The following is a 13,407-nucleotide window of genomic DNA, read 5'->3' on the forward strand; positions in this document are numbered from 1 at the left end:
TTTTCATTCGTTACTCGAATCCTCAATAATAAACTGAGAGCCAACTGATATATAAGATCATTTATTAATAACAATCTGTAAATTTCTGTATGTATTTATTAAAAATTTATTCATAAATTTACAGATTGTTATTAATAAATGATCTACATGTCGATGGGCGCTTAGACTACGAAGTTAATATTACGCTGTATGCTGAAATCTTAGAATCATGGCCGAACTGTAAAACACGTAGGAGAAAATCAACGAGCTTGTGATCGTCGCGATGACGACCATCATTATCGTTTCGATGAAAAATATCAACCCGAAATTTTCTTCCTCGTTTAAAAAAAAATAACACTGAGCGAGCGCGCGCTTGTTTCGATACAGGCCGTATTCCACAAAGAACGGGGCGTAAGCGAAACACGTGTAAAATACGAATGTCACACCTTATGGATAAAAAAAATTATTATTATATCGTCGAGTGTAATTATTTTGGATCGGTACGAGAGTAAATCGTATTTACAAAAAACTATCAAACCCAGGCGATGACTCGTACGAACCGTTTGCCGTATGATCTCTTTTTCAGCGGGATCCTCTTCTTCGAACCATTGAATGTAATTTATGTGTAAAACCTTACGCATCTAAAATAATGAGCATTAAATGCATTTATGATAATTATAATGGTTTTCGTTTTATTAGTTTTGAATTATCATTTAGTACTCTTTGGTGGAATATAAATCCAACTGAATGAGAGAATATAATGCAAAAGCCCACGTCCACCTGAAGTATCATTTCGGCCAGTGCTGTCGAATCGCCGCTGGATAAAACGTACAGTTCCTCGATCATGGATGCTATCTTCAAAATAAAAAAAAAATGAAAAATGCACTTGTCGTAAAAAATAAAAGTTCGGCTATTCAGGGCAAAATTCGTACGCGAAATTTTTCATTTTCGTATACAAAACTCCAAAAATCCTACAGATACTTTAGAAAAGTATAATTTTCGTACACAAAAACTTAAAAATCTCTAGGATTTCGTTTGCGAATTTTCCCTCGAATAAACAATGCAATTTTTCAATTTTTATAAAAAACTCGCGCGTTCTTACCGTTCCTAGAATTAAAATAGCTACCACGGATTGTATAAAAATTTGACCCGTTAGTCTTACTTTTGGATTTAAATAAGGCCACCAAAATATCACTTTCAAGACCATAAAAATTCCGTAGGCATTTTCCGAATAAAATTTTTTCACTTGTTCGGCGAATTCTGTATCCTCCATTTTCGGCAAAATAATTATTTCAAGATTGGGATTAAAATTGTGCTAGTGAATTTAACGCCACAATAGCGAACAACACAGTATTTGCCGTCTAAAAGTATTTTCACGTTTTCAAAAACATTTTATAATTCCGTCCAATGCATAATAAAATAATTGTGTTCTCGGACTGTTGCAAATTTTATGAATTTTTACAAAGCATACATGCATTACTAAACAGCTTTTATATTGAGTGCTTTATTTGCTTTGCCCAAGCCTTGTATCGATCAGTTCCTACATCGTGTATAATTAACTTTTCAAGTATCAAAACATCGCAATCCTATCTCTAATACAATAATTGAGTCGAAGGAGATTTATTGATAAACTAAGGTAATACATTTTTTCTAAATTTATTTTATTTACAACGTTTAAAAATTATTAAATAATAGCACACATACATTTTTAATTATAATTTCGTTACATTTTTGGTATTATTTATCGCCTCGCCAGCCAGAACGCAATTTCTCTTACTTTTCTTTCTTTATCAGGCCTTGAAATATTGTGGCTCTTTTTGCAGGTATTTAATTTTTTACTATTTTACAGGGTGTGGGGTTGGAAATCGACTCACTTTCCCTGCGCCTTTTTCTTTGATCGATTGGCTTCGATTCCAATTGATTTTCATTTGGCTTCTGGCATAAACGGAATAGATCCTCATCGCTCATGTATTCGGCAATTTTTAGGCAAGCGAGGTACGGGAGACTCAATTGGCAATGATCAGTCGTAAAAAGCTCGGCTACCAACCATTCCAAATGCGGCCGTATCAAAACGTTCGCCATGTGTCGTTTTACCATAATGTTCAAGTGCGAACACGAAATATCGTCCATTGCAGGCAAACGCCAATTTTTTATACCTTTTATTATCGAATAGCCCTTACTGTAGTTCATTTGAAACATTTGATACAGAGAAACATTTTCGGTTGGCATGATACTTTTTGTGCGCTCAACTTCGGCCGTCGAATCGTCAATAATTGCTTTATGACGAATAAATAAGTGGTAATTACACGGGTTTATAAATTTCAATTCCTTGCATTTTTGGTCCAAGAAATCGTTGGCTTCTTGTGTAATATAAAAGCCATATTTATGATGAATAAATCTTTTGTGCAAGGTGTTTATCGTGCCGATAAATGCATTATACGCTGAGAGAAAAATAAAGTATTATAAGAAATCATTTAATAGAAATAATTTTGTTGGTAAATAAAATTACTTACCAGAACGTTCGCCGATAAGATGATCTGTATCGTTTCCTCGAATTTTCATCCAATATTTCATCATCCTGAGTCTTGCTTGTAAACTTAAATTGTATCCAGCCGACTTCAACAAATGAGCCATCTCAATTATGTTGAGAGTTAGAGGATAATTTTTTAATTCCAGTGGTGTGAATGTCACGTTGAAAATTTTATTCTCGTTTAAAGTGTCGATCTTCGCTCCATACTTCAAAAATGTCCTCGTGAGCTCAAGGTCAAATCGACAGACCGACAGACCTAGTGGAATGTACCCGTGACAATTTTGAGCTTCGATGTCTGCTCCATGATCAATGAGCAATTGAACGAGTTTATCCACTGGTTTTCTCTTATCACAAAATCTATTGCTGTCTGTGCATTGGCATAAACACAGCCGAGCCAGGGCGTGAAGAGGCGTGGACTTCTCTGCGTCTCGCTGATTCGGATTGGCCCCATGTGTCAATAAAATTTCAACAACGTCAGCGTGTCTGTACTGGGCTGCTATATGAAGCGGCGGACACGTGTATGTGTCGAGATTGACATCCACGCCTTGACTCAAAAGTAAATTCACTGCTGCCAAGTTGCCAGACATACAAGCTCCGTGTAAATATGTATAGCCGAGATCGTCTTGATAGTTTCTTTTTGGATTCTCCAAGAAGTAATCGATGATCTTTAGGGTTAATACTTTTAAATTTCCTTTGTACGACAGGAGTTGATCGTTTCCTCTGTATATTACCTCAGCCAAATAATGCAGAGCAGACATTTCATCTTCGAATGTAACCTCGTGTATTTCTAAGTTGCCCGCCTCGAACAATTTTATCATTTCCAAATTCTGTTTCCTTAAAGCAAATTTGAAGAAATATTTTTTATCTCCGACACCGGGAAATAGCTCTTTACAGTTCATTAAATCTATCAACACTCTGTCCATTAAACGGGTTCCTATTAAAACACGCTGAAGTTCAAATTCCGAGACGAATAAGCGGCAAAATGCCTCGCGTCTAATTTCCACTTCTTTTATACTTATCAAAAGACTGTAATTTTCTCGTAGTTGAGTTGAGTACTCATCGTTATAATTCATCGACATTTTAAATTGATTTGTTCGTGAAATTAACTCCCGCGATTAAAAATTTTCGACACTGCCTTGACACTGAACACGAGACAATACAAACTGATCACCGAACACGTGGTGGAAGCTACCACTGCACTGACATTTGAAAGAGAAAGTAATATAACCCCGCTTCCCGTGTTAAATCTTATAGACTGCATCACAGCCTGCGTCGGTTTCTTTCCATAAGAAAGCATGTTAAAAACGATGGCAGCGACAAATCTCGTGCATACAGCCTTAAACACATGGTTTGACCGTGCACAGCAACGAACATCTCGGTTGAGGCGATTGTCTTTTGAATACTGGGAAAATTAAATTCGAAGGATTAAAATTGGATTGGTAAAAGTACTATTTTTATTGAAACTTTTATTGAAAAAAAAAACATTTGTTTAAGCATCCATACATATTTACAAATGTCAAGAAAAAACCAGCGCATATACAATTGGAATGAGTTCGAGACATCAAGTCTAGTATCACGTGGTAGACATCAAGAAGTATCATTTTGATAGACATGGCTATTAAATATTTTTATTGTTTAATTGTGTAGAAAAGTTTCAAAAATTGTATATTTCGATAGGTAATATTCTAGAATTTAGTTGTAGTATTCATAATATCATAATTTTCACTTTTTTCGTGAAAAATTCATTTACGATCTGTCAAATTGATTCTTATTTTGTACATCTGTTCATATATTTATAAGCAAATTACTTAACCCTACGAGAAAATCTAATGTTGGGAATAAAATAGTGTATGCAAACAATTTTTTCGCATTTAGAACACACGTATAATCTTAACAAACTTCGAGAATTGTACTCTTTGTGTACTGTGTACTCTCTTTAATTGATTGATCAAAAGTGATTTTTTTCTCAATATCTCCCCGCATTTATTGAATTTTAAATCTTTGCGACCTTCGTGTACTGTCTTTGATTGATTGATTAAAAGTGATTTTTTTTTAATATCTCCCCGCACCTATTGAATTTTAAATCTTTGCCACCTTCGTGTACTGTCTTTATGTGCACGAGTAAACTCTGCTTAGTTACAAATCTCTTGGCACACTTTTCACACAAGTAATCTTTGAAAACTTCGTGGAATATTTTTTGTGCTTGATTAAAATCGATTTATTTTCAAATTTTCTCTCGCACTTGTTGCATGTGAAATCTTCACGAGCTTTGTGTACTAATTTTTGGTGCGTAAGCAAACTTGATTTTTTCACAAATTTCTTCTCGCAATGATCGCATGAAAAATCATTGCGACCTTTGTGTTCTAATATTTGATGTCTACTCAAATGACTTCGGAACTCGAATTTCTCGTAACACTGATCACATACGTAATTTTTTTGTTCATTGTGAATCGTGTCTCGGTGTATTATCATGCTTGATTCTAGCGTAAATGCTTCGTGGCAAATATCAGAAATGTCTTCTTTGTGGTTTGAAACGACATCGTCGCGTTTTCTTGAATCATTTTGAGAGACAAGATCTTCGATTTTGTTTTCACTCTTGTCCATGTTGGTGATTAAATTAAACGTTGGATCTTGCTATTTAGTTTTAATTCATTTTGAGAAAATTTTTTATAATATTAATTATTTCTTTGGTGCTACAAGTCTTACTGAACTGCTATATTCTGAAAAATGTTAATCGGAATGTGTATAGTTTTTATTCTTAACACGAGTATCAATAACAAAACGCAAAAAAAAACTCAAGATGTTTACAAAATGTAACATTACATTAACTTGTTGTATATTAAGCTTTTGTTTTCTGTTTGATCATTAAGTTTTCAATTATTTATAAATTTATTTCATTTTTTAATTTAGATTTTACATATAAGAAAGTTTTGCCTTGGAATTAAAAGCATTAGAAAATGAACGATTACGAGATTTGCTATTGTGCATATGTTTAATGTCTCAGAACTCTGAAAATGTATAAATAAAATTATAATATGAGGTGATGCCTTGGCCGCAATTTTTACCGATCGAGCACAGAAAATGTAAAATTTCGTAACTTTCTTTCCAGGCTAATTTTCGAAAAACGGCTCTGTGGAGCCCTCCGTATTGTTGCTGTGAACAACTGCACCAAATTTCAGCCAATTTCATCGGGTAGTTTTTCCGGACAACAGGATCGAAATTTTTTGATTAATGCTTGGAGGATAAAAAATTTTTAGATTAGATAATTTAAGGCTTAGATAATTTGTCATTGATTCGTTTCAATTTCACCTATTTAGTATATTTTAGATCCTAAAATTATTACAGTTAATTTACAGTTAATTATTAGAGTTAAAATTACTACATTTTTTCATTCTCGCTTTTAGATCAACTATAGTAACTTTCAGGCGCGCTTCGCGCGCGTACATTTTTCAGTCAGTTTCGAAAAAGTTGCTATTTTGACCGTAGATGTCATTTTATCATGTTCCGACTGGAGTCACAAGTCAGTCGACCAATTAGAGGCCGAATAGATTGGCTTCACTTTCAAGGTCATCATTATTTAAGAGAGGATTTTAAGAGAGGATATCGACATTTATTATTGACATCAATTCAAATTCAGAGATATTTCACGAAATTCATTAAACTGCACCAATCTTTAGTAGCGGCTCGAAGTGGGGGTATCTTTACGTAATGCGCAGATTGTCGCCCCAGCGCAGGAAGGTATCTATTTCAATTCTGTAGCATGAAGGATGCTTACTCGCGCGCAGCGGCAAAAAGGTATCTATAACTCGAGCGCAGAGGCCAAAAGGTAATCATACCCAACGTTTCCTGCCTTGTGCTTATATTGCTGAAATATTTGAGGCCAGAACTTTGTTTTGTAGGCTGCTGTGTGTCACTTGGTCTGTTCATTCGTATAAGGGGTTTTTGTTGAGCCTTTATTGCCTCAGGCCCGGCGAACGCGGCTTTACCTTCGCAAGATTTTTGGTCTATTCATATTAATTAAAACGTGGGGCAGTAGTCGACTCAAGGAAGAGGACTACGTCGTGCTGACGCACGAACCAACCCACGGAAGTGTTAAATCCAGTGGCGCCCATAGAAAACCAGCAGTCCATCGAGAAGACCGGACTTAACAACGAGCAGCAGCAGATCAAGAATCAACGACAGCATCAAGCGGAAAATCTCGAGGAGCTGACACTTGGGTCTGCGTTACAGCAAGAGCGAATCATGAACAACCCGCTAGGAAATTGGGAAGAGTTCGCTCGAGCACTGTTGAACACGAGACCAGCAGTGCCGCAGTTCCACGGACTGGACTTCGAGGATCCGAAGAAGTACGTCGAAAAATGCGATGTCTACGCACGAACGTACGACTTGGCCAAAGCCGAGAAAGTACCGACTCTGCAAGAAGGATTGCTCGGCGAAACAAAGGAATGGTGGATGTGCTACACGATCATGGAAGTAGACTACGAGAAGTACAAAAGCCTCGTACGCAGCCGTTGGGATTCTACGAGTATCCGCACAGCACTTCTCACGAAGCTGTACGGCGACAAGCAAGGAGCAACGGAGAGCGTCGGCTCGTTCTTGGAGAGCGAGTACCGACTGTTCCAGCGACTGCGACCAAACGATCTGGAGGCCGAGAAGATTGGCACGATCATCAGTTTGCTACGTCCGAGCATCCGAAGATTCGTGAAGCTGCAACACGTCGAGGACTACGCGGCACTTTTCGTGCAGGCCATCGACGCAGAGCGAGACGAGGAGGAAGAGAGAGCCGAGAATATGAACGCGGCTGGCAAGAGGGCTGAAAAAAGTGAGAAGCCTCTGCCAAAGTGTTGGAACTGCTCGGGAAAACACTTCGCCAAGGCCTGCCCGCGGAAGAATGCTCCAGAAGGAAGCTGGCGAGGAGCAGGTTCATCTTCGGATCTCTCTGACGAACATCAATAGCGGCTACACGGGTGACGAGGGGCTACCAGAGAGACGACACAACATCAGGAGGAGAGACTGTCACCAAGTAGCCACGGCAGGTGACATGGCAGCGGAAAGCGAGTGATCCCCTGTCAGAGACGAGCATGGAGAGGAGTAGTTCTGGACGTGTCGGAGTGGAATCTGGAGGTCTCGTGAGCGAAGTAGCTCTGGACGAGTCCGAGGACCACAGGAGACGCGTGAGCTGCACCTCACTGCTGAAACGTCGGAGTGACCACAGGTGAATGATCAACGAGCAATCTGCTGGCACGAAACAAGATCAACGCACTCGGATGTCAGCGAAGCGTGCCAAAGTCTCGTACGATCCTGATCGTCTCGAAGGAAGTCCTAAGTCACCTTACCACCAGCGTAGCAGCCGAAGAAGCCAGAACATCGACGAGACTACGTTCAAGCCAACCTCTGTGCACGGTCGGAAAGGCTTGTAGTAGCCTCAAGCTACAGGGGGAGGGTCCTAGGAGGTACTACAGGAGCAACCCGGCATCTTCGTCATCGAAGTAAGAGAGACAAGAGAGGAGAAGGCATCAACAGCACCGAAGAAAAAAGTAAAATTAAATAAGGAAATAAAAAAAAAAATGTTGTGAAGTCGTCTTAAGTCGAAACTAAGTAAATCTAGTATTATTAATAATTCTGTCACCGCGACGACAACGTCTTCGAGAGAGGGAGGATTGATCTATGTATTGTAGTGAGCCGTGTCGCCGCTAGGTGGCACAGAGTAAAAGTGCGGTTCACGCAAGTGAGTTTGTAAAGTCTGGGCGTTATATAGACCCGAGAAAGCCTTGTATCTTCGGAAGCCTCGAGAGAGGCGAAAGAGAGGTGGATAAATAAAGTGAGTTCTTTGAAAAAGGAATCTCGACTAATTATTTCACCTCCCTCCCATTCACCATCCCTCCCTAGAGAACTTGAACGTCGGTGTACATTTCGACGATTTCTAATCTGGTTTTTTGACACTTTTTTATCGATTCAAGATACTCCAAGAGTTGTTTGTATAGAGCAATGATTTCTTTTCGTTCATGTTGCAAGTCTTTGCCGTTCAAACCTTGCGTCGTAAAGAAAGAAATCATTTTGTGCTTGTAAAATCTCTTGTTAATTTTGTGCTGCTGGATTTCATAAGACATGACATTTTTTATGCACGGAAAATTTCTGAACTCGTCGTTCCCATAGAAATGTTTGATCTCGTTCAAGTAAAACGACTTTTGGCGTCGTAGCTCTTTGCTTCCGAGCGTCTGAAAAACAAAAAAAACGAAATGAAATTTTAAATAAAAAAAAAATAGTAAAATCTGACGTTCAATCTCTCACTCGCATTCAATCACAAGTCAATAACTATACTCCTCGTATTTTGATCGGGTCCAAAGAATTCGATAAAAATAACATAATAAAATAAATACCTTTTCAAGTTGTTCGTAATAGAAAAGTAGCTGCACACCATTGGGACCCTTCAAAGTTACAGCGGGGTGTATTTGCAAGAATACGACGCTTTCAACATTTTCAGAAATAGCCGACCACACCATGTCGATACTTTCCTTGATTGGCCCCTTTAGATTGTGCACATCCCTGTAAAATAACACCCTCACGACTTTCCTGTTCAAACGCTCAAACGTGGCCGTGAGTTTTTTAATCCGGTGCATTTTGTGTGTATGTGTATCCGGTGTGATTTTGTCATTTCATTTGCTTGTCGCATATTTCCGTGTGTAACTTTTTGATGTGTGTGTTGTATTTCTTCATAGATTACTTCTTGAATATAGCTTGGCTTACTAGTTGTTATTAGTTTAGCGGAACACCCTATTTTTCACATATCCACGTCTTTTGGTTTTTTTGATTCATAAATAAAATGTATTTATTTTCGTTAAATTCTCCTTTGTGTTCGTCTCCAAAGAAGAGTTCCCTCATTGTTTTTCTTTGCGTCATTGTGACTTAGTGGTTTACACTACTACTGAAACAATTAACCAGCATATATATAGAAATCGTTACTTGACCACTAATATAAAAGAATATCAAATAAGCGGTTTCAAATGGATGGTTTCATTATTTAATCCGACATCTTCTGCTGCGAGCCGTCAGTAGCCAGGTCGAGTTGACGTCGAGCGTCAAGGGCAGTGGATCTTGAGTCTGCGCGAATCGCCAAACGCAACTGAGCCGCGTCGGCCCTACATGCCTCTGTCTGAAGACTCCGAAGTCCTTGTCCTGTCCTCGCGAAAAGCCAAGCAGCAGGCAGATGAAGTAGCAGTGAGCCTCGGAAAACACTTGATATGGAATGCTTTATTGCAAGAAGGGCACGGTATCACTGGATCAGGGGTATGGTGTTTGCAATGTCTGCAGGACATTGCCTCACATGTCGCGCTCGCCTTTTCCTCTTACAGCCAAGCAGCCGATACCACGAGCGCAATTATTCACAGCTCAATTTGAAATTGGATTGAGCCCAGAGACAAGACGACAACAAAAGCAGAGAGTTCCGATACAAATAGACCAGCGGTCAAACGCAAACAGTAAGAAAGCAGACCGAATACTCTAAAAGAGAGTAGGCAATCTCTCATTTCCAATTTTTCACTCAGTGGCTCTGAGAAAAAGTATCGAGTCAAGACAGTAATGTAGCTGAAAGATAGGTCACTGTCTAGCGCAGTAAAAGATACTTTATAGCGTAATTCCACTATTGAGAAGCCCATATTTTGCTTCATGTTCACGGCGACCAACAAAATCTAGTGCGGAGCTGTAGACAACACGTGTTTACACAGCGACTGTTGACTGTTGCCTAGGCCAAATCGCAATACTTGAGGCCGAATCGCAATATTTTTTGGCGCAAGTTAAAGGTTTTTTCAATTTTTTTAATAGTTACAGTTCCTTTCATGCCTTGACAAAGTTATTGCGAAATAACTCAATGTTCCAAATTCAAAATATTCCATTTCCGGTTTATAAGGCCTGCGCATGCGCCTTGACCGTTTCGCGCATGCGCATTGACCGTATTAGGCAAAATCGCAATATTTTCAGGCGGAAATTAATGGTTTTCTCAATTATTTCAATATTCACAGTTCCTTTTATGCACTAATAGTATAACCTACAGATTACTAGTGCTTTGATACGTATTCACTGAAATTTTCATGAAGATCGGATAAAAATTGACAAAGTTATCGTGATATAACACATTTTTTGTAATTCAAAATATTACGTTTCCGGTTTAAAAAGCCGGCGCATGCGCCTTGACCGTTTCAGGCAAAATCGCAATATTTTTAAGCGAAAATTAATGGTTTTCTCAATTATTTCAATATTTACAGTTCCTTTTGCACACTGATAGTATTACCTACAGATTACTAGTGCTTTGTTACATGTTCACTGTAAATTTCATGAAGATCGGATAAAAATTGACAAAGTTATCCTGAAATAACACATTTTTCATGATTCCAAATATCACTTTTCTAAGTTAGAAGGCCGGCGCATGCGCCTTGACCGTTTCGCGCATGCGCATGGACCGTTTTAGGCGAAATCGATATATTTTTAGGCGGAAATTAATGGTTTTCTTAATTATTTCAATATTTACAGTTCCTTTAGCGCACTTATAGTATTACCTACAGAGTACTAGTGCTTTAATACGTATTCACTGGAATTTTCAGGAAGATCGGATAAAAATTGACAAAGTTATCCTTAAATAACACATTTTTTATAATTCAAAATATTACGTTTCCGATTTAGAAGCCGGCGCATGCGCCTTGACCTTTTCGCGCATGCGCCTTGACCGTTTTGGGCAAAATCGCAATATTTTTCGGCGAAAATTAATGATTTTCTCAATTATTTCAATATTTACCCTTCCTACTGTTCACTAATAGTATTACCTACAGATTACAAGTACTTTGATACGTATTCACTGAAATTTTCATGAAGATCGGATAAAAATGGACAAAGTTATCCTGAAATAACACATTTTTCATGATTCAAAATATAACGTTTCTAATTTAGAAAGCCGGCGCATGCGCCCTGATTGTTTCGCGCATGTGCATTGACCGATGTGAGCAAAATCGCAATATTTTAAGGCGGAAATTAATGGTTTACTCAATTATCCTAATATTTACACCTCTCTTTGTTAACTAATAATATAACCTACAGATTACTAGTGCTTTGCTACGTATTCATTGAAATTTTCATTAAGCTCGGATAAAAATTGACAAAGTTATCTCGAAATAACACATTTTTCATAATTCAAAATATTACGTTTCTAATTTAGAAAGCCGGCGCAGGCGCCCTGATTGTTTCACGCATGTGCTGTAATGCTGGGCTTCGCGGGGGTTCGTAATATTACCACGTAAGCAAATTACAAAACACATGCAGTCACACACACAAGCACGCTGTGGGTTTGGGCGGAAATGACCACTCGTAGACACTGGCTGGGTTAAGAGTAAATTAACTAGAGGTTTATTGGAGATATTTAAATTAAATCAAGATACAGTATGAGTAAAATTGGGCCCGTAGGCCTTGTGTACAAGTAACGAGTGGGTCTCCGCCGAACCGAGCGTGAACGGGCTTGCGCTGGAGAGAGAGAGAGTATGGGGTCGACAAACAGGTACTCACAAAGGGCTTGTTGATCCTAGCTCGGCTACCGGCCCACGTCCCTCAACTAGGAATCGCTGGGCTCGTAAGGCACAAAACAAGTAATAGCAAAATGAGTTTAATTCGCTAAGAACGACTTTTCAAAATAATCAAAGCGGTACTGAGTCTACTCTAATGTAAAGCTCGCGGTAATTGCCGAAATAGGAATCGGCTCGTATGCCATCGTCACGAGGCTACGAGCCTCAAAAATACTCTCTTTCTCCCTCTCTGCTGCCAGCGTTCGCTCGTCACGCCGCGGTCCGTCGTCCGGCAAGCGACAGTTATTATATTAGCAGTAGCTAAATGTGAAACGATAAATATTATAAAATATAAATAATAAATAATATTAATATAGGCTTTTGCCCAAGAGGCGGGAGAGAGTATAACGAATAATATATTCGTTACAGTGCATTGACCGATTTGAGCTAAATCGCAATATTTTGAGGCGGAAATTGATGATTTTCTCAATTATCCTAATATTTACACCTCTCTTTGTTCACTAATAGTATTACCAACAGATTACTAGTGCTTTGCTACGTATTCACTGTAATTTACATGAAGGTCGTATGAAAATTGACAAAGTTATCTCGAAATAACACATTTTTCATAATTCAAAATATTACGTTTCCGGTTTAGAAAGCCGGCGCATGCGCCCTGATTGTTTCACGCATGCGCATTGACCGTTTTAGGCAAAATTGCAATATTTCGAGGCGGAAATTGATGGTTTTCTCAATTATCCTAATATTTACACCTATCTTTGTTCACTAATAGTATTACCTAAAGATTTTGGGTGCTTTGTTACGTATTCACTGTAATTTTCATGAAGATTGGATAAAAATTGACAAAGTTATCCTGAAATAACACATTTTTCATGATTCCAAATATTACGTTTCTAAGTTAGAAAGCCGGCGCATGCGCCTTGACCGTGTCGCGCATGAAAATTGTCAGTTTTAGGCCGAATCGCAATATTTTTAGGCGAAAATTAATGGTTTTCTCAATTATTTTAATATTTTCCCTTACTACTGTGCACTAATAGTATGACCTACAGATTTTGGATTCTTTGTTACGTATTCACTGTAATTTTCATGAACATTGGATAATTATTGACAAAGCTATCCTGAAATAACAGATTTTTCATGATTCCAAATGTTACGTTTCTAAGTTAGAAAGCTGGCGCATGTGCCTTGACCGTGTCGCGCATGAAAATTGTCAGTTTTAGGCTGAATCGCAATATTTTTAGGCGAAAATGAATGGTTTTCTCAATTATTTTAATATTTTCCCTTGCTACTGTGCACTAATAGTATGACCTACAGATTTTGGGTGCTTTGTTA

The sequence above is a fragment of the Trichogramma pretiosum genome, unplaced genomic scaffold, assembly GCF_000599845.2.
Source record: "Trichogramma pretiosum strain Unisexual culture from Peru unplaced genomic scaffold, Tpre_2.0 scaffold89, whole genome shotgun sequence".
In the NCBI taxonomy this organism is placed as follows: Eukaryota; Metazoa; Arthropoda; class Insecta; order Hymenoptera; family Trichogrammatidae; genus Trichogramma; species Trichogramma pretiosum.